General features: G+C 38.0%; 1 protein-coding gene across 3 annotated transcripts in view; it reads right to left on the reverse strand.

The window, feature by feature from the left end:
- Window positions 1-17,521, reverse strand: part of Cyp7b1 (cytochrome P450 family 7 subfamily B member 1) — a 167,037-nt gene that overhangs the window by 136,482 nt on the left and 13,034 nt on the right.

Here is a 17,521-nt window from a genome sequence, read left to right on the forward strand (position 1 = left end):
TAAATGAAAAATCCAGAAGGGTCGGTGACATCCCACTGATTAAACCTGATCTTCTCTTCCCCAGGATAGCATACATTTCTTAGTATCAAGCCTCAGTTCTGTTTTGTGCTCTCTTATGGCTTCTTGAGTACAAAGGTGATTTAATCCCAGCGCTAATCTTGAGATAACATGACTTAGCCTTTCATTCACACATGTCTGATACAACCCATCTTATGACAGGCCTTCCAGACCATTTTCATGCAGCATGCCAGCATGGTTTCCTTATGCCAATGGCTTCATCTACTTGTTCTCCTGTTTTTTGTCTGTTTCATTTGTTTTTTTTTCTCTGTTTGTTTTCATTTATTGTTTCTTTTTTTGTGATAGATCTCTTTGTATTCAGATTCCCGGGTGGTTATTACTTCACAGTATCTTTTTTCCTTAAGTGATATATTAGTTACATATCCTAGCAGGACTCAGCAATTAAGAGCATTTGCTATTGAGTTCAGCTCCCTAGCACCTGCATGTCAGCTCACAAGCATCTGTAATTAGAGTCCTAGTGGATCCTGTGTTGACTTCTGGCCTCCGTGGGCACAGGCACACATGTAAGCAAAATTTTCATACACATAAAACAAAAATAAACAAATCTTTACCATCTAAACATTGGTTTCAATTTTAATGGTAGTATATTTTTACTGTAGAAAAGTTATAAAAATAGAGGTGTGGAAAGAAGTCACTATGAGATAGATAATCATGTGAATATTTCAGTGTGAAATAATCATGTGGGTACATCTCCTGTGTAACCACAGAGTACTGACATGTGCGTGTATGGAGTGTTACCCCTCTCAAAGACATCATACAGTATTGCTAACTCATCTTTTCCTTAATTATGGAACATAAACATTTATTTATACCATCAAATGTTGCTATATTTTCAGTGGATGAATATCATTTTATTTTAGGAATATAACATTGTATGTTGAAAACTCCTTGTTACTCGTTATATTAAATGATTTATTTTTCACTATAAAATACATATTATAATAGGTATCATATACATATACAGAGATAAAATCACTATATTTTAATAAATCTTTAAGTACATCTCTGATTGTTTTCTGAGTTATTAACTTTAGCACTGCTAAATCAAATAGCATGTGTTTTAAATTTGTCTTGTTTCATGCAATTTTTCACTGATCGTGATGATCTAAAAGAACCCTCTATCACCCAGGCCGTCCTTGAACTCATGATCCTCTAGTTTCAGTCTCATGAGTTCCAGGATGATTAGTCTCACACTCAACTCTTTTATGACTTTTGATGAATATAGGAAAATTGGTCTTCAGAAGAACTGAAGCTGTGTACATGTGGCAGTACATAAAAATATTCATTGCCATTTGAACTCCATTCTAAATAGTTTATGTGTATCAAACACCAAGTCATCCTACTTAGTTTCTGGAATTGGGATTTTCTTTGAGGCAACACCTACACCAGTGTCGGGACCTGGCCTGTGTGTGAACCTCTCTGATCTTTTCACTACTGATAGCATGTGAAAAATAAAGCAGCAGAGATGCTTATAATCATTTCAAGTTCATTTTTCTCCTCCTCATGTGGCATTCCGTACAACACCATTGCCACCCATATTGTTATTTATTGTTTCATGTATACATTTGTTTTGGGAAACAACTTTGCTACTTGGGGATGAATGATTATGAACAGTCAATTCACCTATAGAATTAGAAGGCAATATCATTCATTGCCAGCAGATGCCACTACCTGATCCATGATGTATACTAGGCAGGAGAAAGGGAAGCATAAGTCTAAGTTTCCAGATACTTTGAGAAAAAACAGTGTTCTAGTTGGATCATTAAGACTCCTAAAATTATGTGTTACAGAGGGGAAGTTTTATCACTGTGGCTACGTACTTTCAAATGTGCTTTGATAATTAAATGCCTTGCCAATTTCTGTTAAAAGAAAGTGTGTGCATTCGAGGGGGGGGAGGGAGGGGAGGGGAGGAGAGGGGAGAGAGAAAGAGAGAGAGAGAGAGAGAGAGAGAGAGAGAGAGAGAGTTTGTGTTTGTATAAATCAAGGTAAACTCTAAAATTTTCCCCAAGAGGTTAATATTAATTATGAGCTGCTCTTCAAAGGCATCTTGGCCACCCACTGGGTTCTAATGATTTAAGATATGCTTATAATGAGGGAAGACATATGGGATATGGTGTGGGTGAAAGAGATACAGAATGAGACTCAAGAAGTGAATATTTTTCTAATGTTCTCTGTAAGAATTTACATGCTATAGTATTTGAAATTGCAAAACATTATGCCCTTTTTTCTATATATGTAAGTACATGTATATATCTAAAACACTGAGCCTCTGAGAAAATATGCAGTCTAAAAGCTAGGTGTAGTGGCACAATCTACAATCCCAGCAGTGGGGAAGTGGAGACAGTAGAACCCCTGGGCCATGTTGGACAACCAGATCCTTTAACTTTAGGGAGGGTGAGAGAAGATGCTGTCCTAAAAAAGTAGTGTGGAGAGCAATTGAGGAAGATACATGACAATGATTGCTGGCCTACACACAAGCACATGTGTGCACACACACATACAGAGAGAGAGAGAGAGACAGAGACAGAGACAGAGACAGAGAGAATCACAAAACAAACGAACAAAGGGATATATGAAGCAATGACCCATGGTAGTACGGTAATGTTCAGAAAGTCTTGGGTTCAGTTTCTAGCATTGTAAAATGTTGGACTGGTAACATGTACCTATAGTCCCAAACAAAAAGACAGAAGATTAGAAATTCAAATTGTCTATGACTACACAAGGAGTCTGTGGCTAGCCTAGGCTAGAGAACCTGTCTAAAAATAATTTAATGAATGAAAAAATGAGATAGTACACATACAATTAATAGTCTTTGATTTAAAGATGAGTACAAAAAGTTGAAGTCCAAATCACATCAGGTCGTTGATCATTAAAAAATATCAAATTTCATTGAGAATTTAAAAAGAAAACTTTCACTGAAGTATATCATTAGTTATAAATCATTACTACACTTTAAAATATGAAGACAATATCCTGATTTAGAAATCTTAATAGGAGTTTCACCTAAAAATAATAATAATGATTTTAGGAAAAAAAACTGTCTCAGTTATCACTGTGAGGGGATTTGTTGAATTTCTATTTCATCTATAACACAAGATTGTTTGTTTGCTCTGATCCAGCCTGAAACACTATGCTAATAGTACTTAGTACCATATCAGCTCCTGTTGTTTTGTAAACAAGATGGCTTCCAGTACATATTAACCAAATGGGCACCAGATTTCTCCTAAACCCAAATACACAAAACCTCTTCACTTAAAGGGAAAGAGACCCTTCCCCTGCATAAACCGGACTCTTCATAGTGACATTTATTTATTTATTTATTCAAAATGAATGATGTCTGGACAGCCTAGGGCAAGAAGATTCTTGCCTTTTATTTATTGTATTATATTTTATTTTTCATTGGATTTTTACATATTTACATTTTAAATGTTATCCCCTTTTCCTCTTCCATTCCCCCTTATCCCCTCCCCCTGCTTATATGAAGATGTTCACACTTCCACCCAACCACTCCCACCTCAACACCCTGGCATTCCCCTACATTGGGGAAAGGAACCTTCACAGGACCAAGGGCTTGTCCTCCTATTGATGCCAGATAATACCATCCTCTGCTATATATCCAGCTGGAGTCATGAGTTCCTACATGTGTATTCTTTGGTTGGTGGTTTAGTCCCTAGGAGCTCTGGAGGGGCTAGGTGTCTAGTTGGTTGATATTACTGTTCTTCCTATAGGGTTGCAAACCCCCTCAGCTCCTTTATTCCTTTCTCTAACTCCTCTTGTCTTCTTAATGTAACTTTATAGTCACTATAAATAGACAAAAGCCAACACAAAAACACAAATTCCAGAAAGCTAAATTATAATGAAAAATGAGATGGGTTCATTTTGAAGACAGAGGAATTTGAGAAAGTGTGATGAATAATCATGATGACAATTAAATTTCTCTCTGGATTCCAAGTGGGAACCAAAAGCCAGTCACAAATGAAAGACAACACCAGGTAAGTGCATCCAAGGAACCAAGAGGTTATTATAGCCAGAACCCTATCCACAGAGATGGCAAAGGAAGAACTGGGGATTCTGAAAGCACCCTGTGTTCCGGTCCAGGGTGAACATTCTCTTCTAAGAGGAACAATTGGGATCATATATTGAACAGGCTACAAACAGCCTGTTGAAATGCATGGGTGTCATGAATATGTTTTTAGCATTGTCTAACCTTTGTCACACTTATATGACAACTTATATGGTTTTAATTGGAATCGTGAAGTGATGTGATCAGATTTCAGAAATCAAATTTTCTACAGGAAGTTAAGTAAAGCAAAACAAAACAAACAAATGGAGAGAGCCAAGGAATGACCACTAGTAACACTTCTTTTTCTGCAGAGGATTCTAGAACAAAGGAGGTGTTAGGAAGAACCGTGAGAGAGACATGGAAGGGAACAGTGTAGTTTCTAGGAGACTAAGGAATGGAACTCACTAGTTTTCTACATGAAGCATTTCATCAGAAACTCTAGGGAACAGTCGGCAGCACAGGGAAGACCTCCAGGAATCAGATGGTTAGCTCACAGCCTACCTAGGATTTGGACTCAGACGCATTTCCCCTATAACAGGCAGGCTGCCAGGTGTATGCTTATGCTGTGTGCACGCCTGTCTACATGCACATATTTGCCATGCTTGAACAGAAAGGACTTTTTTTCTGGGATACAGGAGACCTGGCTGTAAAAGAGCATTCTGTTGCTTTCCTTTACCAGGAAAAGGCATCATGATTCCTTAGCTCCACTTTACCCTCATTTCCCTTTAAGCCCCATTATCGTCTGATGGCTTTTCCTCTTAAACAGGGGTCAGCAAACATTTGGAAAGTTTTTTTTTTTTAGTTTGTGAGCCAACAAACAAAAGTAATCACAGTATATTGGTATTTGCATATAAAGGAAGGAATGGCATCACCAGATACCTGTCACTGATGACATTAAAAATATAATTTAGTAAAACTCTTTATTCTCTGATGCGGGCTTAATTAAAAATATGCGAAATCAATGAGATTAAAAAATGAAATTCTTTTAATGGATTATTTAACTTACAGTTTACTGCCTTCAGCTATCAGATTATATTTACATATACGAACAAAAACATCCCTGGACTAATGAGGCACAGAAGATGGGCTTGCTGGTCCATAGGTTACAGTTTGCTACATGTAAGGTGCAAACTTTGAAGCTAGGAAAAGAAGAGGGTCGGGGAAGCTGTAAGACTTAAGAAGAAGTGAGGAGTCGCAGGCAGATAAGACCTGCTTTAATCATCAGGGGCAAAGTCTCATAGGCAGGCACTCTCCTGCAGTCACTCAGGAACATGCTGGCACAAGCACCCACACATAGCAGGGTACAAGCACACACATAGGCAGGCATGATGGCCTACAGGCAGACTGACAAAGGAAAAGATCTGTGATCTAAGACCATACGACACTCACACAAGGTGATGAGAAGTGGTATATAATGAATATCATGACTATTCAGGTTTTCCCTTACATCCAATATCAGGAGTCATCATCAGTTGATTCATGGTCTCATGGTTGACTTGTGTTAGTCATATTTTAGTTGACTCCTCTTGGATATTCATATCAGTATCATGTTGTCTAAACATATCCTGTTATGGTTCTCTTCTCTCTACACTGACTCCAGCTCCACACACCTGTGCCATTTTGCCACTCTATAAACTTGATACCTGGCCATTTCAAAGCAGGCAAGTACGAAAGGACTGTCTGGCTTCCATGGTATCTCACTAGTGAATTATACTTCCCTAAATGTCTGACTTTCCCAATTTCATTTTTAAAAATCAAAATGGAAAGCCCTCTTTCTTAGTTAAGTGTAGGTAAATTCAGCTTTATGTCCAAGTAAAATTTAGAGTGGGTAACATGCCGTGTTCTTTAAAAATAAGGCAGAATCCAGAGCTGTAATTATACTGGGTCTGCACAAGAATAGGACCACCAACAGCCAGGCACAGATGGAGGAAGGGCCCAGGGAACCCTAAAGAGTGTAGTCACTTTCAAGTGTGTAGGCATCGGTGACCGCATCAGATTCTAACTGATAATCTGAATCCAATGGTCATACTACATGGCTGGCAAAACAAACCCCAAAGTAATGAACTGCGAAAAGGGACTGATAGTTAAGGAAAGGTTGTTAGGGTGGGAGAGAAGTAAGAGAGGGAGAAGAAAGCGAATAAGCAGAACATGTTATATATCTGTATTAAATGGTCAAGCACTAATTCAGTGAAAATAAAGCTGAAAATGTTTTTTACCTTCATATAGAGTTCATTGTAGAATAGGTGTATGATATTTCGTGTAGAGCTTATACACGAAATATGCTCTCTTCTACTAATATGGTCAGATTTGTGTTTGTTATAATCTCAACATTGTATAACTGACTTCTGATTTTATTTTCCCTAAAATTTTGTGTCTATCCTCCTTTTTCTTAGAATCTTTAAGTACTTCTTCCTGATTATATATAGACTATTATGATATTCGGACAATAAACACAGTGTCTGCATGCAGTAAAGCACATGAGGAAAATACTTGTTAAATAGTGGGGCACATCTTTATATTTCACAATTAGAAAGAAATTTCAACATATAAATGCAGTGAAGGAATAATACTCTGACGCAAGGCTCTTCATTCAAACGTAGAATCAACATCTAGACACTGTTTAAGATCAGGACTTGTTTTGGAAGCAGAATAAATCTATGAAGGAGAGAAGGAAGACAGCACAGGATGGATACTTGGGATCCTTTACTTCACCATCAAGGGGTGAACAAAGAGCCTACTAAGTACCGAAGGACCAGAAACGGAAATCGCACCTTCCCACTGGTGTCTCAATCTGTTTCTGTGTGGGCTCTACATAGTAAGATTCAGCTGGGAAAGGTCTGTAAAGACCACAAAACTCACAGCCATATTTCATGAATATAAATGTTGCAATACAGAAATCTCCACGCTCATTTTCTTCGTGCCTTTGAAGATGTTTTATTTTTATGTTTCTGGACACTAAACAAAATGTGGCCTCCTGGCCCTTGCTGAGGTAGAAGACAGCACAGTTTCTAAGAAATTTCAGTTTTGCTGACATCGGGTTTAAAAATTCATGGATTCGGAAATGCATCTCTGACTCAGAAATGACACGGGAATTTCCAGCAGTTTTTGTGGAGACGTGCCAGGGCTCCAGCTCACTCAGTTACAGGATGTTCACAAGCCTGAGACCCAGAAGTGAGCACATTTTATGGAGTTCCAGGCTGAGAGCTGAAGCATTGGCCCAACAAGAGCCAAGCTATTCTGTCTGTACCAGTCAAATAGCCTGAAATATGTACGGAGTGTGGGTTTGCAAATATGTTGGAGACATTGGATTCCAGCTCAACTGCTCAGTGGGAGTGGCCTTAAGGACCATAAACTGACTCCCTAGACAAGCTCTCTTTGTGAGGGCAACAGAAGGAAACCAAATTCCCAAAATATGTTCAATTGAGAGTGGCCCGGTACATAGTATGACACATAGTTGATACTCCATAAAATAAGGCTACTAATGTCACTTACCCCACAGATTCATAACTTACAAGCCCAACCTTTCAATGAAAATGTGACGGTAGTAGGGAGGTGGACATTCTTCAATAAGTAAAGTATTTGGACAGGCTTGAGGGCCTAAGTTTGATTCCTAGCCATGGGAAAAGGCTGTGAGTGACAGTGTGAATGTATAATCCCAGCACTAGAAGGGGGTGGTGATGGATGGAAGCATTCTTGGGCTTGTAGGTCAATTAGTCTAGCCCGTCAGTGAGCTCTGGGTTCCATGAGAAACCCTGTTTCAAAAGTGAAAGTGGAGAAGCAGTTTTATAAGATTTGATGCCCTACATATGCTATGTGCCTGCCCATGTTATATACTATATACACTCAAAACAAAAAACAAAACAAAACAAAAAAGTAAAATATCAAAAAAAAGAAAGGAAAAGAAAAATGAGAAATCAGCCAGTACTTGTTTTCATATTTCTTTTTTTGTTTTCTCTTTTTTTCTTCTTTATAGAGAGAAAGAACATGAAGTTGGAGGGTAAGGAGATGAGGAGACCAGGAAGGATTGGGGAAGGGAAAAGATGATGATCAAAATATACTGTATAAAACATTTAAGTCAATAAATACAAAGCAACAAAAATATAGACAGGTATCTTCATCCACTGCAACACAGATCGCAACGATTTAAGCAAACAGTAAAATATTCATCTTTTATGAAGCAGGAGCTGTTGGGCGCATCACATAAATGAATGTGGAGAGCAGGAGGCTAAGTGCAAACACAGATTCAGAAAGACAAACGTACAACAGCAATGGTGTGTGACATTTCAATAGTTGTATGCAGAGAGACGGTAAGATGCATATTGCTAGCACTTGGAGGTGAGGAAGTGAGACATGCTCGCCAAAGAGTACACACTTTCAGTTAGAAAATGAGTGACTTGTACAAGTCTAACATTACTAGCAATAACTTATAATAGTGAATTATATATACTTGAAACTTACTGTGTGAATCTTAAATATTATTAAGAACTCGTCATGAAGGCAATGGGCATGTAAATGAGCATGGTTGTCAAAATGATTACACAAATGTAGCATCATTGTGTGACATCAGATATACAGTTTTTAATTAATTATTTGTTTTTATGTGGATAGCCCTGGGGCTGTTTGTATTTTGGTGCTAATTCTGCTTCCCCAAGAGGGGTTGCCTGGGACAGGAGTGAATCACTACTCAGGTAAAATGAACCCTTCCCCTAATGAACAAAGATTTCAAGGAACCAATGACTGGGCAGAATAGGTGGGACTTCCTGGTTGGAGAGGGGAAGAGGAGAGGCAGGAAACAGACTTGCTGTGGATGGGAGACAGATGGAGGCCAAAATGTAGGTAGGGGAACCCCACCCCACCACCTCGTTCAGGTAGCAGATCCATTGAGATCCACTACTGGAGAATTTAACTTAGAATGGCTTATACATTAGGATGCTAGTTGCTGACCCCAGCGATTGTGTTACCTGTTGATTCTAAATTAAGATTGTGTGGTGTTTTCCTTCACGATGACTCAGCTGGGTTCCAGAGAAAAAGGTATGATGGCAAAGCATGGACTCTCAAGAAGTGCACCCAGCTAGCCATGCAAATTTGGAAACATGGGGCTGGTGTGGCAGTGATCCACCACAGGAACTTAGCAAGTCGTGTGGGGAGATTTCGCATAGTGTGGGGTGGTGCCTTTTTATTACTTCACGCAACATTTTTATTTTATGTATATGAGATTGTGTCTATCTGTAGGTGCATCATGTGCCTACTCTATTTCGAACGACCAGAAGAATGCATTAATTCACATAGAACTGGAGATAAAGGTGGCTGTGTGCTTCCATAAGGATGCTAGGAACTGAACCCAGGTCCTCTGCAAGAACAGAAAGTGCTATGAATCATTGATCTGTTTTTCCAAGTCTACAACTTATTTATATTTTAAGAAAAGAATGTAAAAAATAAAAGAAACCATAAACAGAATCCTGGATAAAAAGAGCTGCCACGTGCATGTTTACCACCGAACCTGGGTCCTCTTTAAGAGCACTAAGCAATTGTCACCACCAAATGATCTCTCCACCACCCACATAGACAGTGTTTATTCATCAATCATACGTGAAAGTGGAGGGCTATCTTAAAATGAATACTTATTTTCTCAAAGGATTGAAAATATAAATTTGGTACTTGGGTTAGAAAAGATTTGAAGTTCTCAAACTATGAAAAGTCCAATGATTTCCCTGAATGGAGGACCCATTCTCTGGAAACCATGCCATGTTCTGCTGACCCCTAAGGCCTTACTCAGTGACATCTGTTATGTACCATAACGCACACATGCCAGAATATTTTTAGGTTATTGTCTATTCCTAGTCACACAAGTTTTGTTTCCTAAATAAGATTTTGAATTAACATTTTGGTTTGTTCCCTCAAATTTCAGCCTTCCATATGGTGGAAGAAATAAGTCCCATCTTCTTACCAAGACCTTGTCTGAACTACATCCAGTTCTGTCTCCAAACTGCTCGTTCATGATGCTGAGGATTGCAGGGTATATGAGAAAGCAAGAACTAAGAAAGGCAGGCCTATTCGAGAGTTGACATTCTAAGCTGCTTTTCAAATGTGAAATATGTCCTTAGCTTGCTAAAACTGTTATAAACGAGAGCAGAGAACTTACACATTCGGTTTATGCAAAGGCTTCTGGGATGGCCTTTATCATAATTGGGACTCTGAAACTCACCATTGTGGTTTGTTTTGTCGTTGTTTTAATGCACTAGTAACAATATCATAATTGCAACTTTACCTTATCTAAAATGGCCACTTTCTAAGCTCCTAAGTGTAAATGGCAGTAGGGATATATACAAATTATTTTTATGTGACATAAGAATAAGCTACCTGATACTGAGAGCCCATACTGAATTTCTTTTGACTTCTCTCCAGTTATAGGTTTAGTGATCAGTTTTATTTATGCTGAGCAATCTCCTGTCATGCGGTCCCCCTTCTGTAATACTGATAATAACTTACATGCAAGGAAATTAAAAGAGTTACTTCAGCAAGTTTCCATGCACTTTATTGGTTAATTCATGAAGTGAGCCAATGTTTTCTAAACCACAATGCTTCAGATTAGAAAGCAGTTATTAGAGTGGTTCATATTAGCTCTTTTGAAGAAACCATCTTTCATGATACTATATATGACCATTTAGCTTCAACCACTAAACATCTTCTTTGTTATGTTTAATTAATCTTTCTTATAATTCTTGATGAATAATAGTTGTTCTTTAAACATGTTTTTAGTGTTAGACAGATAAGTCCAAGAAGTTAAACAAAGGAGGTCATATAATAAGGTACTGTTTATTTTGGAAGAACAATTTGCTGGTAATTTGCTATTCTGATGTCTTACTTTTTTTGGTTTTAGGAGTTTGGGGTTGTTGGTTTTTTGTTTCTTGAGTCAGGGTTTCTTTGTGTAACAACTTTGGCTGTCCTGGAACTCATTTTGTAGACCAGGCTATCCTCGAACTCACAGTGATCCGCCAGTTCATGCCTCTTGAGTGTTGGGATTAAAGGTACATACCACCACTGCCATGGCTTATGAAAATTGTGTTTTCACATTTTCCTTCCTCAAATATAATCTTCATCTCCCTATTCCCACACCTCTGCCTGCTTTCACTTTTATTCCCTATCTCTGTCCAAGCATGCAGTTGCTGGAACATCCTCTGCTCCCAGTAGGTTCACCCTGAAAACACTGGGTCAGGCATCATGGCCTTCCTCAAGCTTTCCCACCAAATTCAGCCAGCAGTAGAGCTCACAAGCCCCAATGTTCTTAACATTCATTTTTGCCTGGCATTATTTGTTCAATATCCTTGATTAATTCTAAACACAATCTCCCTCTTTCTCCCTCCGTCCTCTTCTCCTTCCCCCCTGTCTCCCTCTTCCCCTCTCCCTCCTCCTTTTTCTCCCTTCCTCCCTCCCTCCCTTACTCTTCCTCCTTTTCAACTAGAAAAGCCATGCTGGGAAGCAGCTTATTATCAACTCTATCAATGTTCCCATCCATTACCATGCATTCAATATTTTTGTAATAAGGCCTAACACCTAAACCATAGGTAAGAACAATGGTGTGCGCCATAAATAACTTTAAAAACTTCCCAAGTCTGAAAAGTAATTGGGCAGAAAAACTATTCTTGAAGTTACAGAGTTTGGAAGTTGTGAATCTTAGAACTTCAGCACAAGGCCCCCTAGTTCCTTCACTCGGAAATCCAAGGCATAAAGAAAGTGATGAGCTGACTTTTCATATTGGAGCTAGGAAGTGGAAAAAGGACTTTAACACATGGAGCAAAGTTCTATGCTGTACTGTCTACTGCCATGCTATGAATGCCTAATAAGAGGGTCATACTTTATATACTTATTATTGTAAGAGCCTTAATTTGCAATAAAATGCTCATCTACCATAAAGCATAAAACTATTGAACCATAAACTGAAAATCAATATACCACCAATAATAAACATTAAACAAACAACACAAATAAAAGACCTGCAGCCTTCCAAGGTGGCAGCCATGCCTCAGAGTGTTCATGGTGGCCTGTAAACTAGGGTCAAGACCTGTGGAGCCTGCAATACTCTGCCAGAGCATTAACTGCTTATACTTATCCTCTGCCTACTTACACTCTGCAGGAGGATAAGCACTGGAGCTATAAAAAAATACCCTGGGAAAAGGTGATTATCTTGTCTTTGTCCCAGGCGCATGCAGTGATAATCTAAACATTCACCGGCCATTTAGTTAAGAACATCTAAATAATTTGAGAGGGGTCAATAATTTTAGTTGAGGGATTTGATCTCCTCAACTCAGCTTAATCCCTCTCCCTCTCCCTCTCCCCCTCCCTCTCCTCCTTCCCTCCCCCTCCCCCTCCCTTCCCCCTCCCCCTATCCATAACTTTTGGACATGATTCCCTGACAGAGCAGCCAAGTTTCCAGATTATAATTGCTCTATGCTGGGATAATGCTGGAGTAAGCCCAGAATCAGACAAGTTTTATCTAAAATCTTGCAGTTGCACACATTCCCATTTCCCTCAAGGTAGAGCCAACATCTACTAGATTGTTTAAGGCCTGAATCTTTTTTTAACTTCTGGCTCCTACAGGAAAAGGAACTTTTCTAAGAACAGCAGTTTGTAAAACACCCAAAGTCAAAGGTCATATGCTATCTGTCAGCCAATTACTGTGATCCTGAAGACATGTTTTGAGGAAGAATAGTGGATAGATAACATTTTATGTGGAGGAAGGAAGATGTGCCTCCGGAGAGAGAACTATCCTGTCCCTACTCCAAAATCACTAAGAATTGAGTATAAAAGTTAATGTCCATATATTACATTTCCAAAGAGAATACAAAAACATGTATCTCATTAACACTGCACATGAAACATGCCCAATAAAGTATCTCATCCCTTGAATAGAAGCCTAACCTTTCATTTAAAACAGAAACTCGAACCTCCCCTCTTTAGTTGCCTCCTCCCACATCATCAAAAGCCAATAGCTACTATTCCAATCCAGTCCTGCTAATATTGCTTTGATTTCTGAGGAATTGCTCTATCCCAATAGCATACCCTTTTGTGTCGCTTAGAATCGCTAAGTTATTTTGTCTCTGTCTTTGGGTTATTTTGTGACTTTCATTGCTACATAATCGGTAGCTAACAATACATTCACACATTAGTCAGCCAATAAATAATTTTTTTTTGCTCCAAATGGAAAGACTAAAGTTTGAGATAGAAATAGGATGGAGATTCCGATGGTCATAGGCACTAATAGTCTCAATTCTCCTGTCAATTCAAAGCACAATCTTAGGAGATTGTGTAAATGAAGCACAGTGTGTAAAACTGAGGAATACAGGCAATAGGCAACCTTGAATTCATAGAGAGGGAAGTGTGAACTTTGAAGATTCAATTTACTGTATGTGCTTCTAACTCCATTGTGAAATTCTGAGAGACATATTTGATTATGCATTTACCTCAGTATTTCCCACTGTGATGGAGAACAGTAAGCATTGCCTGAGAAGTACATGTTTGCCTCCCTTGTAGGTGAAGCTGTGGGATCTTCTCAAAATCATCCATCTCTCTCCACAGCTCTGTCTTTGGGGGTAAACTATCTTGCTGAAAGCTTACTTTCAGTTAGTACAGGGTGAGTATTCAAATCCCCTTTATTTCTGATGTGAGCACCCTGTTCTCACCTGACAACGGCTTTCTGGCTTATTCTTAGCAAGTGAAAATGAGAAAGTCAAATATATCACCCTCTGCTTCCTTTATATAACAAGCACTCCATCTAATTTATATGTTATATATTAAAATATGGTATTAGATTTGTTTGTTTTGTTTTTCCAGACAGGATCTTGTGATGTTGGCAAGCTGACCTGAACTTCAGGTCTCCCCTCCTCACCTTCATGCATGCTGAAATTACAGGTGTGAACTCCCACACCTGCCAATGTAATTTTATAAACAATCTTCTCATTGCAAATCTGAATTCTGGGCTGTCTTTCTTCCAAGGTGAATTTATTCAAATCTCAGTTCTTATTCCTGATTTTGAGTTTTAAACATCCTCAGTGAATCCCCTCAAAGAGCAGCAATAAAACACTCTACTTCTCAGAAGCCCTGCACTTGCCGTCAAAACCAGACACTTCTCATGGTCCTACATTTACTGTGGGATCTGAAACCTTCTGTTCCTAATACATGGAATCTTGACACTATTGTTAAGAGTAGTCTAAAGAAATCCCCAATAACGAACCTCCATTAACATGTGGGGTCATGAGTCATATTCTTGTTAGTGAATGATGTATGTCAAGTTTCTCAGAATTTTTTAAACCAACAATGACTGTGTATCAAATTATCCAAAGGCTTAGTTAGATATCATATTCTTCTTGATAACGAGGCTTTTCTACACATGGGTTATTTGTCAGTGAGTAACCTGGTGCCAGGCATGCCTCTAAATATTGCGGACATAGCAATGAATAAAAAAAAAAACAAGATTCCAATTCACATCAAATTGTAATCATAGTAGCTGGGTGGAGATGGGTAATTTGGTGTGAATTTTGAGGTTCTGGGGAGAAGTCAGTCAGGTTTATCTAGGAAAAAATCCCACAGATCTGGACCATTCATGCTGACTCTAGAAGTACAGAAAGGATACTGCAAGAGTCAGAAAGAGCTTGCTGGCTGGCAAAACCCACATTGTTAAATACATGTGTTGGCAGGTCAGCTTGAGAATAACAGTGTCTCTGTATTCAAAACTGATTTCATCAGTTCAGCTCCCTATTCATGAAGGCAAGATTTAAAGTTCAGATGGTGTGACAAGCATCATCATGTCTGTCTCATTTCTGTGGGAGTTTTTCTATTAGCCCATGTATAGCATGGTTCTCATTGTTCTCTTTTAACAGGAGCAAGTATTCTCAACCTGGCTATCAGTGAAGGTGTGCAAACAGATGGAGGGAAAAGAAGAAAAACACTTCCAGTCATAACTCCTGCTTCATTTAATCCTACTTATGTGCCTAAGGCCAAGTAATAAGTATGCTCTGGCCATAGCCAAAACTCATTCTTTTTTAAAAGTGATTCTGTGACAAAACAATGTTAGCTTGTTTCCTTGCATTTGCATTAATGGATAATTGCCTGTTCCGAGAAAAGAGGTACATTTGCAAACAAATGTGTGTATATCCTAAATAAAGTTTAAAGAGAAGTAGAAAACTTTGGTTCAGTTGACAGAAAACAGTGTCAGATAACTTAATCAACTCTATGATTTTATTACGTGACTCAGGACTCCCTACAGATTCGAACATGATTCTATTAGCTTCTTTGCTGCATGTTTTCCTTTTGGTATGCAAATAATAGTTTTGGTGACCTAGAAATAGGCCCTGACTTTGGGTTCTATTTGACTGCAAGCATTTGTTGGCTTTTTCTCTTTAACAAAGACTGTATTAGAAGAAACCAAGTACCAAGTTTCCACAAAGTTGACTTGATTACTCACTGAGGCAGATTTGTGAAAATGAGACAATTCGTTACTGCAGCACCTAAACAAAACAGACTACCCATATAAGCATATTAGTGTATTATATGAAATATATATACAGAGAGCACATTTATGTTCTTTATAAAAAGAGAATACCACACCCATAAAGAAGGGGAGAGGGAGGGGTTAGGGGGATGTTTGCCCGGAAACCAGGAAAGGGAATAACACTCGAAATGTAAATAAGAAATACTCAAGTTAATAATAATAATTTAAAAAAAAGGTGAATGCTGGGATCACTTAACTTTTCCTGTTTTGCCTTTTCCATTTAGCCCAAAACCGTAGTCCTCAGGATGGTGCCAAACACATTGAGCCTGAGGCTTTCATCCTTAATTAAATCTTCTCTGGAAATGCTCTCACTTCGGAGACACACATACTAAAAATTGTGTCTCCAAAGTGATTCGGAGTCTAGTTGACCTGTTGGTAAAGAGACACCACCACAGGAACTTTCACTGAAACTCAGTTTAAATAACATTTAATTTTGAGCCAATTTTTGACATTTCAAATCTAACATGTTTCAGTTAAACTACTCTTCACTTACATATATTTCCTTCAGGTTTTTTCATTGTTCTTTACACTGAAAGAGGTTCTGTATAGCTTTTATTATAGTTTTCTTCATATTCTAATTGTTGTTATAGTGCTAAGATCTAATTTAAGCTTTATCCTTAGTTATATTTGACTAGAGAGGTTTTGTATATTGACTGTGAATTTATCTACATTTCTGGATGTTCTTGTTAAGTAAGTTACACATTCATAAGTATTTCTGGAGTATTCAGGCAAATAATTATAATTACATTTTTCCTTTAAGAAAATGTTGTGATTCTAAGTTTGTTGCTACTGTAGTTTCATTAAAAATAATGAGTGACTTTATATTGATTCAAAGTGACAATTTGATTTTAACCATTTCATTTATCATTTAAAAGTAATGCTACCATGTTTAAATGTGATGTGTTTTACTATCTTCATGGTTTATATCAATGTCTTGTCCATCATTAACTGCCAAGAAAAAAAGAGCCTGAATGAAAAAAAAGAGAGAGAATACCAGAATTCAATAGTGCAAAGAGAAAGACATTAGGAAGACATATCCTAGAAGCTAAGAAGGTTTAGGAGAGACCATCCCCAAATTTTCAATGTTTCAGTAGAAAATTAACTACTTACGTTTCTTACATACATTCATTCTTGTTTAACTAAGTAGTTGAACATAACATTCAGTATAGCACAATGAAACACAGATCTATTCATTTAAGATTAAAACGAAAAAAAAATTCTAAAGAGCAATGACAGACAAACCACAGATGACCTCAGGCCTCTTACTTCTTACAAACAGAAAAAGACAGATCCAAGGAATGCTATGAAATCAAATGTCCTGTACCAATCTTTTTAATTGAAATTTCATCATGTGTAGTCATTGTACATGGGTTACATAATATAAGAACATTTCCATGTACATCCATATTGTACACTGAACTTCTGGACTTTTATATATTAGCTGAAACATCTCACCCCTAGAATAAGTTGTAAAAACTTCAATGCCCATGGCAGTAACTATTCAGAGTCCATCCACCTGCATTGAGTTTCAGGTAAGGCCTCTGCTTCTGAAACTGGAAAGAAGTGTATGTTATCTCTAGAGAGCAAAAGAAAAGAGGGACATTCCACATGTGTCTATAGAAGACTTTTATTCAGGAAGAAATACTTTAGCCAATTTCTCTAGAAAAATGTAAGGACTTCACATATGGATTCTCTCTCTTAGAAAACAATGCATTCTAAGTTTAAAATAGGTTCCTCTTAGAATTTGTGGGTATTAAAGCCATGTACTATCTACCTAGGTAGATATTAGCTGCAAATATCTTGGTCAAAACTCATTACCCTTCTTTAGGTGA

Source organism: Rattus norvegicus, chromosome 2 (assembly GCF_036323735.1).
Source record: "Rattus norvegicus strain BN/NHsdMcwi chromosome 2, GRCr8, whole genome shotgun sequence".
Classification (NCBI taxonomy): domain Eukaryota; kingdom Metazoa; phylum Chordata; class Mammalia; order Rodentia; family Muridae; genus Rattus; species Rattus norvegicus.